Here is a 24,407-nt window from a genome sequence, read left to right on the forward strand (position 1 = left end):
GCAGATATGGTAAGTTTTTGTGTGTTAGAGGCATATTATTTATTCAGAAATATAGTGCCATCTTACACACTGTTGGTTGTCTGTCAGGAAAGTGAATCTCAGTGAGATTATAGGATTTAAGATTTTCAATTGTAAAGACTTCCCTGTTTTTCTGGTAACAACACAGCTTCTCACACACAGTACAAGTGAGATGATATAAGGCTACTAGTACAACTCTGCCTGAACCACAGTGATCCATGTCCTTGGTAGAACATACCAAAGTCTGGTATATTAACCTTTTTTACTTTTGGTACTATCCGTATTTCAAAGAACAACAAATGCTTGTAGTTCCGAACTTTGCTGGAGGCACTATGGACGATAATGTAGATAAGTTTTAATTCTTTTGTTTCTCCCTATGGGGTGTCATTTGGGGAAGAAAGCATACTGTTTGGACATGTTGTATTACCTGATTTTGGTAAATTCTTTTTTCAGGATAAAGGTGGGTCCCATTCAAGGGCTTGGAGTTTGGTATTTGTCACCTGCTAAACTTAATGCATGTGTAAGTGATATTTGATACAAGTCTTTATATTGCCTATATATACATAGATCTCTCTCTATATAGACAGACTGATATAGATAAAGATATAGATATAGACATGCAGGTTTATCCATGTTTGGCCCTGCTTGACTTGAGAGATTTATGCTTTTAAGTGCTTTTAAGGGCAGCAAGAAGTTTTAAGTGTGCCTGACACGAATCCATGTCTGAGAAAAACAGTGACAAGACTGGTAAGAAATATAAACCTCGAGTGGCACACAGAAATTGTGGCTTAACACTCTAAGGTAGACCATTTGTAATACGCCATACCAGAGGGATTGCATGATGGCATCATGCTATAACAGAATGGTCGTACATCATGATTATACCATGTCTCAAGCAGACTGCCCTCTAAAACTATTGTGGCATGTAAACAGAAAGGCACTTTGGCTTATCACACTGCCTGTCCATCTAAGACATTATTTTTTAGGGCTTCATTTACAAATTGCTTATCTGTCTGGCTAGTAACAGCAGTCTCAGTTCTTATATTTAATTACTGTCTAAACAGAAATGGAAGTGCACAGCAAACAAGCTAGCATATGGATACTAGATATATGCAATAGTGAGTACATAATGTAGATTATTTAAGTATGCAATGACTGTGAGACTGGAACACCTGATTGATTTATATTAACCTTTTGTGGAATTAGTCATTTTGGAAAAATTAATTTTGTTTCAACAGTAGCTGTGTGTGTGTGTGTGTGTGTGTGTGTGTGTGTGTGTGTGTGTGTGTGTGTGTGTGTGTGTGTGTGTGTGTGTGTTTCTTACTTTACAGTAGGCACTTATATTTTGTGTTAGAACTATCTGCATATGCTTTTCATTTATTTGGTCTAAGCAGTACTGCTTATGCCAAATTGGTTTGTGACTTTGTGTTGTTAGTAGCACAACAGGTAGAATGCTTGCTTGGCTTGCTTTTGATGCAGAAGGCTGTGGGTTCTATTGCTTTTTATTTATGACAGCCAGGGTGTGTGTGTGTGTAAGTAAACTTTTATGATGGAAATGTTCTGACTTGGGCAGTTTTGTCATTATTGCTTCATGCATTTTGTTTCATTGCATACTGGAAAAATAATTTAAAATACGCTCTAAGTCTTAAGTGTGCTGTATTATACAAGGAATATAATTTAATAAAGTCAGGAAGGTGTATCAAAGAACACATGTATGTTTCTGGTTTTGTGTGCAAGGGGCCTATGATTTGAAAACAGCCCAAAGATAATCTTTATCCACCACCGGCCAGATGCATTTTTTTGGATGTGGTGTGGGTTTCAATGAATGTGAAGTTTTAATGCCAAGTCTATTTTCATTGTGAGACAGTATTGCTTTGTTTAGCAGATATCTGTTAGTGTTTTGTGCATTGTGCTCCAAAATTTAAGAATAAATCCAAATAATCATTGTATAAGTAAAGCAGTATGCACACATTAGTGTTTATGGTAAATGTGGTGAAATCGCCAGGTAAAGGGACATTGCAATGGCTGCAGGGGGTCAGTGGTGCCATATTTTGGTTGTCTGTTCTTCAGTTTGCATTTGAAAATTGATACCCCACAATTCCATTGGAGTGGGCGGGGCTACGTAATTATGTGTGCAAATAAGATGTTAATCAGTGTACAGATTTGTACCTATTTTTCATGGGCTTTGTCCAGATTTTTGATGTTTCCAGGTTGAGAGGTATGCTCACCATAGCTCTCAAATCAACCTGTTAGCACAAAAAAACCTGGACAAAGCCAACAATAGGGGAATACATCACAGCCCTAAAAAAAGGAAAAATTTCAAATGCTGACCTTATAAACTTAGAAAATTGCTAGAATAAAAGGTTTTGTGTTATTTATTTTCTGAAGAATATGAAGTCTGAAATTCAAATGCCTGTCATTATTTATTGAACTCAACCCTTCACTGACTTGCCACAAAAAGCCATAAAACCACAGATTTTATAAGGAACAGAACAAATATGAGGCATAAATCCAAAGCTTTCACAAGGGGTTCTTGTCACTTGTACCAAAGGTTTAATTTGCTATTGTTATTAAATGTTCTTTTGCAATGTGCTGCTAACTCCTATTTAATTAAAAAAAAAAAAGATCAAAATTGAATGAAAAAGTTGCTTAGATAAAAAAAAAGTATTTGCAAACTTTGTCTGAAATTAATCACACAGAACAGGTTGTACTGAAAGCAAAGTTGAACTGTTCAAAAATAAAAAAATATGTTACACCTGGTTTAACCACTTCAAAACAATCAAGCTCTAACAGGGATCATTTAAACATGTAGCCTTTCCTGTTTAATGGCTGTCAATCCTAACCCTTCTGGCCTGACTTCTACCAATTAGGCAGTCTTGCTAAGTGCTTGAGAGTTCATTAATTACCCGGTGTTAATTTGTGCTGCACGGACTGAATAGAGTCCTTAATCAAATCGTCAGCATGTCTAGCTGATTAAACCTGAAATAGAGCAAAGCCGGGAATGACAGAGGTGTACAGAAGCAGACTTGCTTCTTCCCATAAGGTGAGAACCTACAGTCTGCTCATAGAGCAGTCACAGAGCTTGGTATGCTGTACAACCTTTACTACTATATACACCTTTCCCTGATGGTGCTGTGGTAGCGTTGTCGCCTCACAGTAAGACATTGTCCTGTTCGATTCTCAGCTAGAGTGTCTTCTGTGTGGAGACATGTGTGAATGGGCGTACCTTTGTTGAAGGTTGTGCGTCAGGGCCAGCAACTCGGCACATAAAAATCTACTGCCAATCATTAGTGGACCGGAGTTCTGCTGTGGCGACCCCTAACCGGGAAAAGCCGAAAGATACAACAACACCTTTCCCTGACTGTGCATTTCTAACTGATGTCCTAGCTTGTTCATCAGAAAACAATCACTGCAGTGTTTGTAATACGATTAAATTAAAGTATTATGTGAAAACACTAAAAATGTACGCGTCGCATCGCACGTTATAATACATGCATGCAGAAAAAGAAAATACAGTTTGACTTTTAAACGATAAAAAATGCAGTATATTTGAACTGAAAAACATAGCAAGATGAACAGCGAACATCTACATACAAGCTGTGCATCACTTGAATGCCATATCTGTCACGTAAATGCTATAATATGTACTCCAGTACAAACACATTTATGTTACCAGACTAGTTGATTTAGTGGGTTAACTGTTAACAAAATCACCTTGAAACAAACTGCTTCATTTAACTATTAGTGAGCTAGGGATAAAAGATAATAAGAGGTACTGTAATGTGGATCCAGTGAGCACAAGCCTTGCAAAGGCAGACGGCACACACACACAAGGTTTCCTTTGCGTACTTGTGTTACTTGCTTGCAAGTCTGCCATTTCTGCATACACACACCAGGTTTCATTTCGTTATAAGTCCGGGATCTCCATTCAGTGCTGCTGCTGCTGCCGTTCCTACACACACAAGGTTTCGTCAGAGCTGCCGTTCCTGACCTGCACACTCATACAAATCAAGGTTTTGTTTTGTTAGACCTGCAGTACTCGGCACTCACTGTTTGCATTTATAATCCATTTCTGGAGGCTGTTCCAGCTCCCATTTGAACAGAAATTTCAGTTTTTTGCATGAATTACGTGAGCTCCAAGGAGCTCAATTCCAACAGGCTGGTAGCCCTGATGGATCTGATGTCATTGTGCACATGATGACGTCAGCTTCATCAGCCCGTAAATTAAAAAACAAAGAAAAAAAATCGGAAATGAAGGGATGCCACTCGGGAATCGTGGCACCTCTTCATTTGAACCCCCAAACTCGGTAAAAACTGAGTAATTCAGTACAGTTGGGAGGTATGAATCTGAGACATGCAGTCTATAAGGAATTTTGTATCATTGTCCTTAAAATGTGTGAGAATCTAAAATATCAATAATATACAGTTTTTAAGAAATGCAGGGGATGCTGTATGTTATTGAACAGAAACTGTGAAATGTGTACTGAGAGGTTGGATGTTACTGAACAGAAAATGTAAAATGTGTGCTGTTTACTTACATTTAAAACCTTGATACAATTACTTCTACACTTCGTAAGTCTAACCTGGTTAACACACCCACTGGAGGTAAAGGAGTCTGAATCGCTGCGGTTTTTTCCTTCTCCTTACCAGTAATCATTCACAATTGCAATCGATTAGCAACAAACACTAAGAGAGTGCCTGCACTATGTTTACATATGCTACATGGAGTGAGGAATTTTTAGCAATTATAATGAGTCCTCACCTCATTTGTATCTTCACCTTGCTCACAGGCCTGAATCTACACTACAAAAAGGGAAACATGTAGCTAGGGAACCTGAAGGTGAGGTGACTTTTTATGTGGATATCACAGACGAAGATTGCTATTACTTTAGATTTATCTGCACAGAAGACTACAGATCTTGATAAGGTATGATTGCATTTTTCAGTTATATACTGGATATGCTCACATGTTACTTAGAAAAATATTTTTATATATGCATTAGCAAATGCTACTTTTATCTGTATGTACTTCTTAGAAGTTTACTGATGGCAGAGGCATTTTTGTCAGGGCATTTTACTTTCTCAGATGCACAGCCTTATTAACTTTCATCACAAGTGTTAATGTTACAACTGTTTCTCTTTACATTCTTCTGTTGTTATTTCAGTGAAATGTAAATGTCCCATATTGTTGATGACATGGGGGGTGTTAGCCTTCTAGGATAGCCCATAGGCACATCTAGGGGGAGTGCTAGCCACAGGTGGAGGTGACTGGCAATTGCATAAAAATGAATGTTCTGTAAGCATGTTTTTGGGACAATTTCTTTGATAGCACTTATAACAATTCACTGAAGTTTTATTCCTTTGTTTGATACCAAAATGTCATTTACCTTTTGTTTTGGGGGTGGGGGAGCCACATTCCATGTCTGTGTTGGCACAAACAAAACTGTTTGTACAGAGGTTTTCTTTGTTATTGTTACTCCCCTTGTTTTGAATCAAACCTTGATTTGTGTGACTGTGATATGTTACAACCACATAAACACTTTTTTTATATTTGAATATCTTGAAAGTTTTTTTGTTTCTCTAGTGGGTGATATTGAAAAACTACTTATGTATTACATCTAAGGTGGACTTTTTCTTATGTGATATATGTGTAGTATCCTTCTTTTCTGTTTTATGTCATTTAGGACTGTGGCACCCAAGTGTCCCAATTTCTGCAAACTCCCCTTCATTGACCCTGAGAATAATGTCATTGTATAAGCATTTAGGCGACAAGGTGCCTTTCTGCTTGAGAGAGGATGTGGAGATATATCTGGAAGAATGCAAATTTGGCAGTAGACAGTGAGTGATGTAAACGCTGTTGGAGGATGCAGCAGGACAGATGATCAGGTCCGCCATAGGGCCACTGACATAATTCCATTAGATGGGAGGACAGCAGCTACAGTTCCCTGTGCTAAAGACCCACCACTCACACCATGAAGAGTCCCTGTCCACTGTCAAGGATCCAGAGAGATCAGTGGAAAGTGCACAACAGCATATGATTGATGTTGGTGCTGCTGTTTCAGGGAGGACAAGTATGTCCCAGGAGGAGCTTCAAGGTAGGCTTACCTATGTCAATTGTTAAATGTTTCTTGTATAGTAAAATATTGGCAGCATTACTTAAATTAGTTTAACATTTTTTTCAGGGGGGGGACTAGCTATAGATTGCTACAGTTAACAGCATATTCTGGTTCATTACACATCGGCTTGGGGTTGATGTGTCATCCAAGTTTCTGTTAAATATACTGTTAATGGACATATAAATGCCCAAAGGCTTTCCACTCTGTGTTACAGTTATTGTGATGATGGTATCCTTACATTTTGCTTAACTTCTTCCAGAACCATCCTCCCTAACACGTGTGGAGTCATCTTGCACATGATAAGCCAAACATTTATATTTCAGTACTAATGAGCAGTTATTTTATCTGTACATGTGATGTGCTTATCAGGAGTGTTTGTATTGCTGTACTGTCTGTCACAGTGGCAGCGGTGTTAGTTTGTTAGCATATATTGGACTATAGTAGTGCAGCTATTCATTTCTTTCCTGTGTTTGTTGCTTATTATCACAGGTGATCCTGACAGTGGAAATATAGGACTCTTACAACCTGATGTCAGAGTATCGGCAGACTCTGATTATGATGGTGAGCAAACAGAGGGACACATAGCTTTCAACCTCCCATCTCCAAAAATGAGGAACACTAGCCATCATAATGTGGAACAAGATGGGCAAAATCTGGAACACTTACTAATGGCTTACTAACAACTTCAACTAAGAAGGTCATAGGATAGTTAAAATATGCGGAGTTTACTTATAAAAAAGATCTTTCAATGATTTAATATGATTCCTTTCTATTTACAATGGATATCAGTTAACAAAATCCTATCAATGAATGTGTGACAGACCCTTTAAATGTGGAACTTTGAGGAACATGAACTTTTTAAGACCCCAAATGAGGAACATTCCTCGTAATGAGGTACATCTGAGAGGTATGGAGGCACAGTCGGGGGGTGCAGAGGTTGACTCTGACACCGAGGTTGACATTCAATCAGCTCCAGTAATTCCATTGGACACAGCCAGTAATAGGCCTACACAAACCAATTCCAGTGAGCCCTCAGATATTGGACAGGTGGATGGTGAGACACTCAGTTGGGGTAGTGTGGTAACTGGGACTTGGAAACTGAAATAGCAAAGAGAATGATACATCTGGCAGATACAGTTAAGGAAAGGAAGCATCAGCATAGGGTGCTTGAAAGGAAGAAGGAGCAACTGTATAAAAATTAACTGCTTAGCCTTTGCTAAGGGCACGTGGGTAGCAGGAGTGAAGAACTAGCTCCAGAAGCCAGGATCTGGGCTAAGTTATTTCCTCCATATAAAGAGGGAGATTGCTTTGATAGCATTATTTAGGGCATTTGAATGTATGTCTGGCCAGGGGCAATGGGTGAGGTTTTTAACTTCCCTGCTCATAGGCATGGCAATGCATCCTTTGTAAAAACATCTGACTCTGACTGATTGGACTACTTGAAATTTAAAAATGTCTTTTTAATGTTTTAGGGTTACGCATGAAGGTTTTAGAAAAACATTTAGAGAATACAGGAACAACAGAATATAGTGTCAGCGATTCCACCACAGAAAAAAAAAAACACTAACTTTGGTAGGTGGTGAGTGAGTGAATGTCAAATTACTACTTTTGAATTGTTGGAAGACCTTATGATAAAGCAGAAAGCACTCAGCACTTTGTCTGAAGGCATAACACTCTAGTTAACAAATCAAGTGTGTAACACTGCAAATGAAAATGGATTAATGGTGACTTCTTCCTAGCCAGGTGGGCATAACTGCACAAGAAGGGGGTATCTGGTACTATATGTAAGTATAAGGGAACCCATGGGGTAGTCTAAATCTTAAAGGCAAAGAAGAAGAAATAACTGTTTTCAGTAAACATCAAGGTCTAAAACTACTATACTTCTGTTAGGTTTACTATTGGAATCGCGAAAAATGGAATGTAATCCAGTCATTATCGGAATTGCGAAAACTAGAATGTAATCCAGTCATTATTGTGAATCGTATGTCTGAAAATCAAAACAGGAATACAGGCACTATGTCGAATGTAATGCCGGTTCGAAAACTCAACATTATTCATAATAGTGCCTATATTCCTGCTTTACACACAAACCAGCTAGTGTTACACCCCCAAGCAGTACATACATACTGCACGAAACATAAATTAATGTTTTTGTAGGGGGACAAGCCCCCCTGCACCCCCCACACCCCCTACAAATAATATATTCCAACTCTGAGATTGCACTACAGTGGGGAAAAGGGTAATTTCCCAATCCCCACTTTACCGCAAACTTACTTTACCATGATCATGTAACCGATTACAGCTGTGTGAATGCACTTTCCATTCGCGAAACGGATCAGTCGCACTTATGCAGCTTAGACAAAATGGAATCGGCCAACTGTTAGTTAACATTCCTATTTTCGTCTAACCTGCACTTGGGATTGTAAATGTAAACCCTTCTGTTAGAAGGGGAACTGGGGAGGAGTACACAAAGAGTGAGCTGAGACAAGCACATCTCTCAGATCCTACTCTACAGAACCATGGGAGATTATGGAGGATGTTGCTGATTCTCTAGGACAGTACAGTCCATATACTGGGACAATGGGGTCACTATACAGCAAACAGACTTATGGCAGTATTTAGTAGTCCTAAAGGCCTAACATCAATTATTTCCAGTCATAGCCAATGATCTGGGCATTAAACATATAAATGACGCTTATGTAACATTTTTATTGGCCAGGCATTGTAAAAGATAACGAGTATTGCAAGATGTATGACTAGTATCAACGGGTTGCCAAGGCATGAGACAAAGCTAAGGCTGCTTTGGTTTATTTGCCTGTTACTGGGAAACTGTTCCAAAGGGTAGACAAGGCTATCATGGGGCCTCTTATTATCCCAGGCATCACAGGTAAGAAGTATATTTTAGCGGTGGTTGACTATGCTACTACATACTCTCAGATGCTTCCTTTGTCATCTGTTAGGCAGACAAAGTGTTAAATGCTATTTTAGAAATTTTCAGCAGGGTGGGTTTACCTTGGAAATATTTTTAGAAAGTGGGGTTAACTTGTGTCAGACCTGCTGACTTGTTTGTGGAAGTAAAATACAAAAGAGACCAGCACAGGAACTGACTAATACCGTAAGTGAGCTGAAAGTATTTAAGATATAAAGTACTTATAAAAATCTTAGGAATGTCACTAAGCACAATAATGTACTAAAAGACAGTCCAAATTTAAAGCCCATCAAAATATAAAATCCCCAAGCTTTCACGCATATAGGTGCTACTTCTTTGAACAAGTGAGTGAGTGAATGAGTGATTGTGTGCATGTGAGTGTGTGTGTGTGTGTGTGTGTGTGTGTGTGTGTGTGTGTGTGTGTGTGTCTGTGTTACCCAAGATGCATTTACCATACACTGTTATATCCATTTGCTCCTTCTGCGTTATTTGCCAGTTGTAGTGTGCATCATGACCCTGTAGCGCCTAACAATCAAATATAAAATGGTTCCAGTGCATGTGTATGGGGCAGGCCATCCACCACACTTCCCATGTCCATATGAGTTTTTACCCACTTTCTTCAGTTTTATCCTGTTTCACTCTAAAAAAATCTCATTGGTTATTCAAAACTATCCATAGCTATCAAAATGCGTTTGCACTGACTCAGTTCACTTATCTAGCTAACTAATGTTTCACTTTAAAAGAAAAGGTAGTAGATAATTGAAACAGTCTTCTGGGAAAGATAGCAAGATTTAATACAGGGACAAATTCATGACTGTATGGGATGTGACTCCTAACTGAAATGTCGGCACTATAAATGTTGAGTTCCGCCAAGCTGAAAAAATGACCAAAAATACAGGGGAACAGCGAATGTCAAAGATCACACTTCTCCTTAAATCTTCTTTTTTGCAAGGGGAAAAGCCCCCCACACACCCTGAACTTATATATACCAACTCCAAGATCACAATACCTCAGAGAAAAGAGAATATTCCAGCTAATGGCTATCTAGGACATGGTATATTAAGTTTGTTCTTTTGGTCATTCAGTCAACGTGTTTTGGGACTTGGTCTGGCAGGTCCAAACATTTCAAATTGTTAGTGCGGGAGTTACATAAGCAAATTCTTTCAAATGTTGAAATGGTGGGAAGATAAGTTGGTTATTAAATATGATCTGTAGCTTATCAAAGATATAGGGGAAATTGGAAGAGTAGGCCTTCAAAATCTTTATTTCAGTGTTTTGGTACCGATTTTTAAGAATAAGGGTGATGTGCAGAGCTGTAGTAACTACAGAGGGATTAAATTGATCAGTCACAGCATGAAGTTATGGGAAAGAGTAGTGGAAGCTAGGTTAATAAGGGAGGTGATGATTAGTGATCAGCAGTATGGTTTCATGCCAGGAAAGAGCACTACAGATGCAATGTTTGCTCTGAGAGTTGATGGAGAAGTACAGAGAAGGTCAGAAGGAGTTGCATTGTGTCTTTGCGGACTTAGAGAAAGCATATGACAGGGTGCCTAGAGAGGAGTTGTGGTATTGTATGAGGAAGTCGGGAGTGTCAGAGAAGTATGTAAGAGTGGTACAGGATATGTATGAGGGTAGTGTGACAGTGGTGAGGTCTGCGGTGGGAGTGATGGATGCATTTAAGGTGGAGGTGGGATTATACCAAAGATCAGCTCTGAGCCCTTTCTTATTTATTATGGTGATGGACAGGTTGACAGACGAGATCAGACAGGAGTCCTCGTGGACTATGATGTTTGCAGATGACATTGTGATCTGTAGTGAGAGTTGGGAACAGATGGAGGAGACCCTGGAGAGGTGGAGCTATGCTCTAGAGAGAAGAGGAATGAAGGTCAGCAGGACTAAGACAGAATATATGTGTGTGAATGAGAGGGAGAATAGAGGAAATGTGAGGATGCAGGGAGTAGAGGTGGTGAAGGTGGATGAGTTTAAATACTTGGGATCAACAGTTCAGAGTAATGGTGAGTGTGGAAGAGAGGTGAAGAAGAGAGTACAAGCAGGATGTAGTTGGTGGCAAAGAGTGTCAGGAATAATTTGTGACAGACGAGTACCAGTAAGAGTTAAAGGGAAGGTCTACAAGAGGGTAGTGAGACCAGCTATGTTATATGGGTTGGAGACAGTGGCATTGACAAAAAGGCAGGATTCAGAGCTGGATGTGGCAGAGTTAAAGATGTTAAGATTTGCACTGGGTGTGACGAGGGTGGACAGGATTACGAATAAGTATATTAGAGGGTCAGCCCAGGTTGGAAGGTTTGGAGACAAAGCCAGAGAGGCAAGATTACATTGGTTTGGACATGTGCTGAGGAGGGATGCAGAGTATATTCGGAAAAAGATGTTAAGGATGAAGCTGCCAGGTAACAGGAAAAGAGGAAGGCCTAAGATAAGGTTTATGGATGTGGTGAGAGAGGACATGCAGGTGGTTGGTGTGACAGAGCAAGATGCAGAGGACAGGAAGAAATGGAAACAGATGATCCGCTGTGGCGACACCTAACAGGAGCAGCTGAAAGAAGAAGACTATGGAATTTACTATAAAATAACAGCTGACTAAGCTAGCTGGATTAGCTCACAGTGTAAGGAATCCCAAAAGCAATGGAGTCAGGTGACCATCTATGCAGAAAAAAGTAACAAATTGCTAAATTCTTTTCCCAAATCTTGCATTAAAGTTCTGGACTGTGGTGATATAAAATGAGCAATAATCAATTTCATCAAGTGATGCTTAGTTAAATGTGATTTGTGTTAGCCCAGATACTTTAGGTTCAAGTCTCAGATGTAAACTGCCCTGGAGATGTTCATGCATATTCATACTGAGAAGACTTTGCTCCACAGTCCTAGACATTTTGATATGAATTGTAAGTTACAAATCTCCTAACACCAGATATGCAAAAGAGCACAGTCTCTGTACATTCCAGGTATCAATAAGGGACTATAGCATCTGGCTGAAAATAACTTTAATACATGATACTGAAAACCGGGGATGTCGCACTTCTTCAAAGGTTGTCATTTCTTCACTGAGTAAAACAAAAGCAAACATGCCATGGTATTCCGTGGTCTTAATCCTTCTGTGAGCACAATGTATATGTTGGTTGTCACAGAGAATATGCTAAGAAGGAGAACTTGTGCATACCTTCCCCCCTCCAAATTTCACAGATAAAATGCTGCCTACTTGATCTGTGAATGTCAAAGTTAATGGATTTTCTGATTTTGATGTCATGCTTGAATCCAGGTCTTCAATGTGCAGTTGCAAAATGTTACATACCAGGTCGGACTGCTCTCCATAAGAACTGCAACTATGTCTGTCTGCTCCAGCAAGCAAGCAAAATCCAGACAAAATAAAGCTACATCTATGAATATGACTGCTGCTTAAGTCATTGCTTTTTCTCAGACATTCATTGTTCATTTGCAAAATAAAGTCAGCTGAAGTAACTAATGTAAGATGTTTAAATGTAGGTTCACAGTTCAGTGAGTCTAAAGGAAGTCCATTTGACAATATCACTTTTTTAAAAAAGTTTTTTTTAACTAATCCTAGCATAGACGGGTGCAGTGGTAACCATGCTATTCTGAAACAGAATGAAACCAAAAATAGAAATCCACTGCAGAAAAAAAGAAGTCTTTAGAAGTCTCTCTCTTTGTATTTCTGACTTTATGTTCCAGGAATACAGACTAATGTGTGAACCAATCTAAACAAAAAAGAGGATTGCCTTTATTGCCAGAGGAACTGTGCCTTGATTGAAACTCTGATGACCCAGGCTCAGCTAGGAAGCTTGGATGCTGGGCAGGATGAGCAGGAAAGGAGTGGAAGTAGTAGAGTCTAAATACATGAGTATCAGCTGTTGCAAGACATGTAATGGCTCATGCTCAAATTAAGGGAATGGGGGGGGGGGGTTGACCTGCTAAGCAATGTATTTAGAACTCTAAGTGGGCCAGGGGTCTGGATTCATGCATTCACTCCTTGACATTCAGTACATAGGCAGCAGACATAAAGCTCAAAGAAGTTCCAGAACCTTACAAAATAATAGCCTTTCATTAGGTAGTTTTCACCCTTTACTGCACAGGGATGAAAAAAGAGGGCTCCACTGAGGCAAATTTCCACTGGACAGATGAACCTCCTCCATGGGGTGATTTGGCATGCCACTTCCATGACAGAATGTCGGCAATAATGTGGCTTAGTAGTCACTGAGGAGAGGTCACTGTTGGGATATCAAAGAGACAGAAGCAGATACAATGATAAAAATACAATGATCCTATGAGTTCCTAGGACTGTAGCAGAGAACTTAAAAAAGGAAGCTATTGGAGTATGTATGGATGTGTGGGGACAGTACTGTAGTAAGGATGGGGCAAAAGGGCCATGACCCCAGCTCAAAGTTGAAGAAGGTGCTGAATACTTAAAAAGTGCAGCTTAGAAACTGATAAGAAAGTGATCACAGCTGTTTAGCAGACAGCTTGTAAACTAACTGACAAACTGTAAACTTTGTTTTTTAAAGGTAGTTTAACTCAGTTAAAAAAGTAGATAGTTGACAAGCTGTCTATAAGTGATTTCAGTGGTGATCATTTAATGTCAGTTGACAAGTTACACAATACTAATAAGAAGTATCATTAAGATGACTGATGGCCAGTAGGGGGGGAGCACCACATGGGTGTGCATATGCTACAGCTCTGGTGGAGAGGATGATTTAGAACTTTATTGGAACTGATGGCAGACAAGCAATCTATACAGGCTGCACCACACTGATAATTCCTACAGGTAGCCTGGAGTGCTGTCCAAACTAACAAAAGTAGCAGGTAGCAGGTACCTGCCACCAATAATAGCTCATAGTAGGAATAACATTTCAAAAACTATTACAGACTATAGAGAGGTATGTTTTCCCTCATTAGAGGTGTAGAACAAGCAGTAAAGAAAAGCAGACATCTATCCATCACTGTTCTCTCTATACATGCCTACTCATGCACCCCCCCCGAAAAATGGGCACAAGACATATGTCATGCACCCCCCCCTAAAATAGGCACAAAACATATGGCATGCTAATAAAGAACTGAGGTGGCATCAGAGGTTATTTCCAACCAGTGTGGCATAGGGAAAGCCCCTTTACGTGCATACTGATATAATAACCCAGATTATAAACAGCAATTAGTGCTGCATTCAGAAGCAATAATGGAAAGGGGGCTCCCCAAGATTATGGTGTGCCTTAAATTGTACACCTACATAGCTTTCAACTTTACCTCTAGGATAAGGGACAAATGTAAAAATAATCAAGGACAATCAGGCATACTTTTTAAGGCAATAGTTAATAACATGAGAAGTTGACAGAATACGAGAATTTGAATTAACATGCATTTTTTGAAAAAAAAAGAAGTCTATAGTTCAAATTATTATAATTAATTATTAAGTGTAATCCACCACCTTTTCTGCCAGAATCAGTAGTTTTAGAAGGGATTAGAAGGGACAAAGCAAAAATCTAAGGCAGCATCAGGGATGCTCCTGGAAATTAGGGACAGTTGAGAGATATGTACCCTCATGTTACATGCAATATTGGAGCCTACAGATAGCATAAATAATGAAGTAATAGCATCCCTAAAGTATTATGACTATCCTAAGGATACAAGAAGGCCAGCAAGACTGTCATCTCAACAAACCACTATGGCAGTGAAGTCAAGTAATCATAAAAGACAATATATAAGTGAATATGTGTCTGCAGTTCCTGCAATTATGACAGCCAGTCAAGAGCATACCTGCTGTTACCTCTTACAAGACAAAAACATACTGCAGTTTGTACACATCTTTGTGTGTGTGTGTGTGTGTGTGTGTGTGTGTGTGTGTGTGTGTGTGTGTGTGTGTGTGTGTGTGAGTGTGTGAGTGTTTGTGTGCGTGTGTGTGTGTGCATGTGTGTTTGCATGTGTTTGCACACGTGCACGTGTGTGTGTGTGTGTGTGTGTGTGTGTGTGTGTGTGTGTGTGTGTGTGTGTGTGTGTGTGTGTAAAAATACATATGCATAGCTAGTGTGATATGCAGGCACCTGTACATATGAATATGTGTGTTAATTTTTTCTAGTAGTAGACCCCATTATGAAGGGTAAATTGGGAGTTGCTGGCATTTCTGGGAAAGGGCACATAGCTAATTAGCATTAGCCATTCTACTAATTTGGATTCAGGAAAGCTTACCATGAGGGGGATCCTTAACAAGGATATTTTATCTATAGTTACAAGTCTTTCTAAATTTTAAACAACCATACTGTTGAAGTTTCCTGCTAGCAGGGGGCATCAGCATGGACGGAGGTCTTCCAAGCACAGCTTTTGATGGTATGGCAATTTAGCAGAGTGGCTAATGCTAATTAGTCATGTCATCTCCCCCAGACATACCAACATTGCCCAACTTATCCAGCTAAGCAATTAAGAATTGCTAAGCTGTATAAAATTTCACTGTCAAAAGACAACGCTCTAGGTGAGTTCAGTGAATATATAGAGGTAGGGGATTATGTCAGTGTGTGTACGTATGTGAACATATGTATGCTTGTCTGTAGGGGTATGACTGTAGCTGCACGAATGTTTGTGTGTGTGTGTGTGTGTGTGTGTGTGTGTGTGTGTGTGTGTGTGTGTGTGTGTGTGTGTGTGTGTGTGTGTGTGTCTGTGTCTCCGTGTGTGGTGCCTTTATTAATGTGATGTGTAGGTCACTAGAGAGAGAGCACTACCATCATCGCATCTGACAGCACTAGGGTTGGTTAGTGTGTGACTCAGATATATGCTAATGAGCTGCTACTGAGATCTTTCTCATTATGGTTCCTTCATTACATTTTCTTACAGTTGTGGTAATTAATCTATCTGCATTATTCAGTTATCAAGAGAGGTTAGCCTTTTTTTGGATCACAGGGTTGGTGTTTTTGCCCTTGCCAAGGTGAAGCATGGGCCAGTAGGAGAACACTGCTACCATCAGATCTGACAACACTAAGGCTGGTTACTGTGTGATCCAGAGACATGCTAATGAGATGTTAATAAGGTCTTTCTCATAACTGTCTCTGAGTCATATTTTCTCAGTGTTGCAGTAATTGACCTACCTGCTGTATGCAATTACCAGGAAAGGTAAGCCTTTTTCTAGATCCTAAAGATGGTGTCTCATAAAAGGCTTATCTAAACTCTTCTCTTGCCCCACTTTGCTTTTTTTTCATACATTTATCTACATCCTTGATACATCATAACAACTACAAAATTTCTTGTCAACAGTCTATAGGTATGCTACTCTTTATAAACTAAAGTTAAAGTTCACACACTGCATACACAACACACACACACGCACACACACACACACATGTGTATGCACGCACACACATGCACACAAGCACACACACACACACACACACACACACACACACACACACACACACACACACACACACACACACAGCACTGCCACACATGCAATTGCAAAACATTCTAGCCCACCTAAAGAAATCCCCAAACCTAACTGTACACTTAACTTAAAAGAAGAAAATAAAAAAATGCAAATAAGCAGCCAGAAAATAAATAAGGACATACCACATTTCCCATTCACTTTAGTGTAAAAAAGTAACTTCACATACTTAACACATAAATAACATTTATGCCCAACTCCACAAAACTTGCACTGCCCACCAAAATCTTACATTGGAAGTGAGATTTGTCATGTTTAGAATGAAAAAAGTAAAAAACATAAATTAATAGACTAAAACAATCAGAATATAGCATTACTGGGAAAACAGACCCAATTTTAACTACATAAGCAAACTTAAATAAATTAATAAAATTAACTACAAAACTAAAACATTCTAACTCACTACAAGACTAAACTATACCTAAAACACAATTTTTATTACAACATTAAAAAAACAACAGTAATATACTCTAAAATTACAGTAAGCAATACCCACAAAACTATTCATTCACAAAACCTGCACAAACTAGTTAAAGCTCTGCCATGTATATTCCTACAACACTAAAGAGCTGAGATGGTTCCATGCAAGATGGTCACCAAGCAGCAGCTCCCTTGAGTTTCTCTGCAATTTATTATAGTACTTGACAGAACATTTTCATCCTAAACAAATAAAAGGAGCTACTTCATCATAAATACTTTTCTGCACAGAATTTTTGTGCAAATTGGAAAAACGTAGCCTTAGAATTTTCCAACAATGTTTCCTGGTATCAATTATCTTGGAGCTATGTAGAAAATGAAATGTTTTTCTTCTAATAAATGCCTATAAAATAAGACTTTCAACAAACAGGCATATCCTTATAGATCACTTCAAAAATATTAAAAAATACTAAAACAGACTTTGTTCAGGAAAAGAGCAACAAACATAACTTCTAAATTCAAAGGATGTTAGAAGGGGATAAAACACAAACTGAATTAATTCTAAAACAAGAACATGACTGAAAGATAAGTTAAGTACTTTGAAAACAGGGACAGAAGCAATATTCTGAGAAAATTGGACCAGAATTTGGCTAATTTTCTAAATACTTAACTTCATAAAAGTTCACAGGAGGGTATTTCCTTTGGAATAGAAACATGTATCACTTGTGCAACCTTCTAGCAAGTAAAAATTTCCACCAGTGTCTATAAATGCGAAATATATATGGTATATTAAACAAAAAATGATTTAAAACTTCTCAGTCAAATCCTTCTATTAAAGCTGCCAACAATGTCAGATTTGATGCTGATTATTCAATTAAGGTTATGGAAAGAAAAAATAAATCCATTTGGTCCTTATTCAAAGTCTTATAAGAGAATGACATTACTTATTTATATTTGTTTAATGAGGTAGTGCACTGATCTTAATGGACCATTTGCAGGCACAGCCAGGTGAATAGGATCGCATAAGAAATGAATAAAACATATTTACAGATATAATGATATGCTAAAAAGTAACAAATGTGCATACATATTTACATTTACAAGAGTATGCTACAACATTTAGTTCAAGAAGCAGTTTACAGTGTAAAAACATGGATGCAAAACTGGAATTATACTTAGATCTTTATGGATAAGATGTAGCCGTAATGACTGAGATGGTTTATGCTACGGGGATTGCAACATATCATTATATAGAGAGGCATGAAGGCATTAGAAAAGGCAAGTGAGAATAGCTACAGGAAAGGATACCAGGGGAGAAGACAGAGAAAAGGTGAGAGAGACATTACAAAGGTAAGAAGACTAGAAAGGAGAAGAAGTGTGAGAGAGATGCAAAGAAAAGTGGGAAATAGGATGAATAAGGCAGTACGTCAGAGGATGACAAGATGAGATAATGAAATATGAAATTAGGATAAAGGAGTGTGAGAGAGCTGCAGGGTTTATGTAATGTGAACTGAGTGTGTGCAGATCACTTTGTGTGAAGAGGTGTTCCCTGAGCTGTTGCCTGTAGTCTGAGCACTTTTGGATGTCTCAGAGTTTGAGAGGAATGGAGTCCCATAATTTAGGTGCTAGGATGGAGAATGCATGGTCAGTGTGATAATGTTTAATTTTTGGAGTTAGTAGGGTGGGTTGAGATTGAGAAATACCCCTGAGATTATCTGTAGTGGTTTTGGTGAAAAGTTTATGAGTGAGAGGGGACAATATTCAGGAAAAAGAGCTTTGTGAATTAGTGATCTTAGCAGGAGGTTGGCTCTCAAATTTACTGGGAGCCATTTAACTTTGGTGAGAGTTAGGCAGTGGTGTTCATTACTGGGAGAGTTAGTAATGAACCCAGCAGATTTTATTGGAGTTGGTTTGTAAGGTTGTGGCACTTTTCTTTGAGGTTGCAGCTATAATGTGGACTCCATATTCAAGTTGAGATTAGAGTATTGTCTTGCCTATGGCAGCTTTGGCTGGCTTTGACAGAAGAGGTGATAGTTTATTCAACCAGAACAGTAGTGTGTTGATCTTTTTGTGTGTGTTTTGAATGTGTAGTTGAAAGTTAAGAGATTGGTCTAGCCAAATGCCAAGGTATTTGAAGAATGTGGCAGTTTCTACGGTGGTATTGGGGATGTGGCAGTTTCTATGGTGGTATTGTTAACATCTTTGATATTAATATCCTTGGCTATTTTTTTGATTGGTTCCAAATAACATTGCTTTTGGTTTTGAGGGCTGAGTATATATTTCAAGCCTATTAGCCACTGGCTGAGTGTTTGGAGGTGATCTTGGAGCTTTATATAATAGAGTGGGATTTGTTTGACCTGTAGATGGCTATGTCATCTGCATAAAGAATTAGAGGTGGCTGAGGATGTTCAGATGGGAGTTTGTTGACAAATATGGAAAATAGCAGAATGACTAAATTCTTTAATTAATTTAATTTAATTTGTTTGTTTTAGGAGGTGGGTTTTTTGTAGATCTTGTGACTTGGGTGAACTATTTATTTGATTATTGTGTTGTATGGCGATTTGTCTGAAGAAGTTTTGTCACTGAACTAAACAAAAACGTTAATTTTATTAAACTAGTGAATAAGTACATAAACCAAGGTTTTGCATCATCACTAATTCCTATTTCAGATAATTTGTCAAATAGTAAGTTATGGTCAATTAGATCAAAGGCTTTTGTGAGGTCAATAAAGACAGCTGCCTTTTTTCAGGATAGGATTTCATCTGTAAGTTAGTAAAGAGCTGTTGTGGTGCTGCATCCAGAAGAGAATTCATGTTTCTTCCTAGAAGATGATATTGATGTAAATAAGAAATAATTTGGCTGTAGATCATTTTTCTAGTATTTCACCTAAAGTGGGAAATACTGAGATAGGATGGTATTGGGAAAGAGTAGTTGACTTGGGCAGTTTTAGAATATGAGTGACTATTGCTGTTTTCCATATCTGAGGCATAATCTTATTAGTTAAGCAGAGGTTGTATATTTGAGTGAGAGGGTAGGAGATGAAGTCCTTACAAAGGTGAATGAACCAAGGGGCTATGTTATCTAAGCCTGGGGGAGTATCTGTTTTTATTTGGCCCAATTTTGTTTCAGTCTCTTTGTTCGAATCTTTTTGAAGTGGAACAGTGGAATGTAAAGAGGAGAGAGGATGGCTGTGGGGAGTACTAAGTTTGTGATGTTGATGTCTGGCAGGTTGCTGAACTCACTGAGGAAGTCAGTGCAAGAGAGTTTGTATCTGGTGGTGTTAGAGGGGGTCTGTGGAGTGGAGTTGTGTTGCATTTTTTGACCAGTCAGCTGGTTGATTTCTCTCCAGAATGTTCTAAGTTTGGCTAAAAGTGAGATTTGTTTGTTTTAGTAGTCATTGTTTTTGTATCTGCAAATGGATTGCTTGGCTAGATTTTGTACACAGATATATTGGTCTCGGGAATCTGTGGAGAGGTTGCATTTCCAACAGTGCCATGCTTCATCACATAATTTGAAGAGGGGTTTGAGTTCTTTAGATATCCAGTCATATTTATGAGGTAGATGTAGCCTTTGTACTAAGGGAAATAATTTGTTTTGCAAGTGCAGTAAGGTATTAGTAAGGTTGTTAGTTCCATCACTGGGGTGTTTTATGGCAAGTAAGTGAGATCAGTCAATGGTGACAATGTGTTTTTTAAGATAAGTAAAATTCTGAATGGTTTTGGGTCTGAAGGTGCTAAGTTTAGGTGTATATTTTAAACTTTGATTATGTACTGAGAAAGTTACAGGACAGTGATCACTAAAAGATGGTGCATGTATGGTGAGGTTAGATATCATTGTAGAATTATTAGTTATTACAAGATCGAGTAAGGTGTGCCTATTGGATTAAAGGTTCAGTCTTGTGGCTGCAGTGTTGATTTGGGTAAGACATAAGCTGGCCAGGAGTTCTGACATATCAATGGCTTTTGGTCTTAACTATTTAAGGCTGAAGTCTCCAGGAATGATTAGGATAGACTTTTGGGGAGCTTTGGCATATATTTCTTAAAATGATGTTGCATTATTAACATATATGCTCGACCTACAGGACTTATATTTCTTGTAAATGAGACAAATGTTTTCAGCACATTTGAAAAGGTTGTTTCATGTATCCAAAAGAAAATAACTACTAACTGTGAAGACATGGATTGGAATTATTCATCACTCAAGAGGCAATCCGAAGAAAGAATTGAAAAACTGTGATATTACCAAAGAAGAGGAAGGATAAACAACAATTTCAGGGAAGGTCTTAAAGAATTGCACTTTGTTATGGTCTCATAATGTATATTCAGTAACCTATTTTTTTTTAATTAAATGAAAGAAAGTCAACTTCAATTAAGTTCTGCCAAAATGTTTCAAGAATGCCTTATTTTGTTCAGTTTGCCTTTAAATTGTCTGATCATTTTGTATGATACTTGTAAGTTAAGCCAGGTTATTGTATTTAAAAGAAGAAGATATAATTTTGCAGTTAGTATGTACAGCCTAATAATATAATATAATGTAATATAATATAATATGACACTTTAGGTTGTTATAGCCTAACAATATAATGCAATCAGTGTATTTTGGTGCAGCTGAAGTTTTGAGACTTTAATCTGTATTTATGTTAGTCAAAAGTTTTGTCTTAGATCTAATGAATGATGAGACAATAAATGTGAATATATATTTTTCTGCTGCTTCTAATATGATCACATCCATGTGAGTTAAAACACAGAATTCTACACTGTACCCAAAACATTGTCTGATGCTTGACCTTGAGCCTTGGCTAACGTTTTCCATGCATTGGGTCTGCTACACAACTCAGCTCACTGGTGACAAAGGTGGATGCTTGCCTTACTGTCAGCAAGTTTGCTTCTTTTACCCATTTCTGTTTTTCTGTAGCTACATTATAATTTTCTTACATCACCACCATCGAGCACAACATTCACTGTCTCTAACAAGGAAGAGTGTTCTAAACAGCGTTTAGTTAGTTCTTTATGCAGAAATAGACAGCAGGGTTTCCTCTCTGTAACTTACAGACACAATAAGTGTTAGCTATCCTTACCATTATCCACACAGACTGCCAGATACTGATTGAAGTAACCATTTAATCCCACACTTGCATGCACTTTCAACTTGCTGTCAATGTCTGGTATCTGGTCAACAGCTGATGACTGTAAACTATGGGCTGTTATTCAGATACTCACCAATGTGAAGGCACACTGGGATGAGTAAGACTATGCTAGCAGCTGAAACAAGGACAGTCACCACAAATGTGATGCCAAAAACATGTAGTGTAGTACATTTTGGTAAAAATAGATGTCTCCACTATCCTTAGAAAACTCTTTAGCTAACCTAACTAGTAAACCAAGGTCATTCTATTCATAACCAAAAAACGCCTAACTTCAGCGGTACATATTACTTATCCCCGTTATTACTGACTATAACGCCCACTTTGGTAAATACATATCAAGCATATCACTTAAATGCATAGACCTTAGCAGTTCCTCTCAGAAAAAAAGTGTCATGCATCAAGTCCCTTAATTATCTGCATCAATTCCCTTAATTATCCCGAATGACTGGCTGCCCTCTCTCTATCTGTATTCTGTTTCCTATAGACTCATCTACAGTGATCTACATTTAGCCTTTTTTGCCATGTAACATCCCAACAACATCCTAGCTCAACAATGTTTTCTTAGAGCTAATGATTCCTCAAACACGCGTACAATAGACTTAAATATCTATCAACAATTAATAGAACAAGTTGCTGCTATAGGTTCTCATCCAAGTGTAGTCCTCAACTACAGAATGAATTACCCCTGCATATTAAGTAAAGTAGCAATGAGCTGCATTTAAGACTAACCCAGAAAATTAGATGGACACTCACAAATTATCCATTGGTCATTCTTCTGTAACTCTTCTTGGTAAATTGATGTTAGGTGTTCTGGTTAGGTTGTTAATGGTCTGATAACTAACTGATTAGTGATTGTGAACATTACATTAATAGGAGTTACAGGTCGTCTATGAATGATTTAGCACCCAGTTCCCCACAAACGTGCAGTGCACTGCTGAAGAGAGGTGGCCCCCTTCCATCCATGCTCTGACCCAGTGATGAGAGGTGCTCCTTGCCAGCCTTACCACCAGCTATCTCTGGCCAACCGGAGAGATCCACGGCACTGTGGTATCATTACATTTAGGCAGCATTCTGACTTAGAGGTGTTCAGTCATAAGCCCACAGATGGTTGCTTTATACCATTGGCTCCTCAGCCAAGCACATACACCAAATGTCTGAACCTGTGGTTCCTGTCGTACTGAGCAGGATTACTATTGCAACAACACATCATCAGTAGGGCGAAACTAACCTGTCTAATGACGGTCTAAACCCAGATCATGTTTCCTACTAGTGGTTGAACAATACAACACTTGGTGAATTCTGCTTCACAATGATAGGAAGAGCTAACATCAAAGGATCAAAAGTGACAGTGCTATGAAAGCTTGGCTGCCACAAGCCAGTTATCCCTGTGGCAGCTTTTCTGACACCTCCTGCTTAAAACCCAAAAAGCCAGAAGGATCATGAGGCCCCACTTTTACGATCTGTATTTATACTGAAAATCAACATCAAGCAAGCTTTTGCCCTTCTGCTCCACGGGAGTTTTCTGTCCTCCCTGAGCTCGCCTTAGGGCACCTGCATTACTCTTTGACAGGTGTACTGCCCCAGTCAAACTCCCTACCTGACACTGTCCCCAGAGTGGGTCACACCTGGGCGCTTGGAGCCACTCTGCCTCATTGGGTAAGTGAAAAAACGATAACATTCAGTAATGTTAGATGATGCCTTCTAATTTTTTTTAAGGTTGTCAGCAGGAGCAAGAGCTATCCACTACAAAGCTATCATCCTAGGCTGTCTTAGAGTTTTCTATGTGTACATTCCTACACCTTCTAGTGATTGATGGTACACTGCCAAGGCAGGACCTTCAGCACTAAGGCATGCATACATTCTTCCACACACTACTGCCTGGCTGCAGTGTTATGAACTGCTAGGTAGAACAAAATGTTATGCCTTGTGAAGTATTTATACTCACAAAGTTATCCCCACCAATCTGCCAGGTGTCATTCAAGCAGTGGGACTTAGACAGTCTTTCTCCTGATGAGTGAGCTGACATCATCTGCTCCCTCCCTTTCATCTCTGGCCAACTATTCCATCACTCATGACCTGCTAGTTGAACCTAGTTCACTTGGGCTGAAGTCAGGGCTTCATCACCATGTACTATGGAACCAGTAAAGTACTTGACTGCTGATCTTTGACTTCTGCCAGGAGTCACAAAAGAGTGTCTGCGTCTATTAGTCTTTCACAAGGAAGGACAACAGACCTTCATCTGCTTATCCCTTTTCACTTCAACTGACCTTTGCAGCATCCAGGGCTGTTTCTCATATACTCTTCATGGATAGTACATAATGATGTCTC

At 38.8% G+C, this 24,407-nt stretch overlaps 1 protein-coding gene across 1 annotated transcript in view; it reads right to left on the reverse strand.

Annotated features, from left to right (window-relative positions):
• The window catches only part of LOC122792425 (protein disulfide-isomerase A6-like), a 907,246-nt gene that overhangs the window by 66,679 nt on the left and 816,160 nt on the right, over positions 1-24,407 (reverse strand). The window lies entirely within an intron of this gene.

Source organism: Protopterus annectens, chromosome 1.part2 (assembly GCF_019279795.1).
Source record: "Protopterus annectens isolate FY-2018-M chromosome 1.part2, PAN1.0, whole genome shotgun sequence".
NCBI classification, from domain to species: Eukaryota; Metazoa; Chordata; order Ceratodontiformes; family Protopteridae; genus Protopterus; species Protopterus annectens.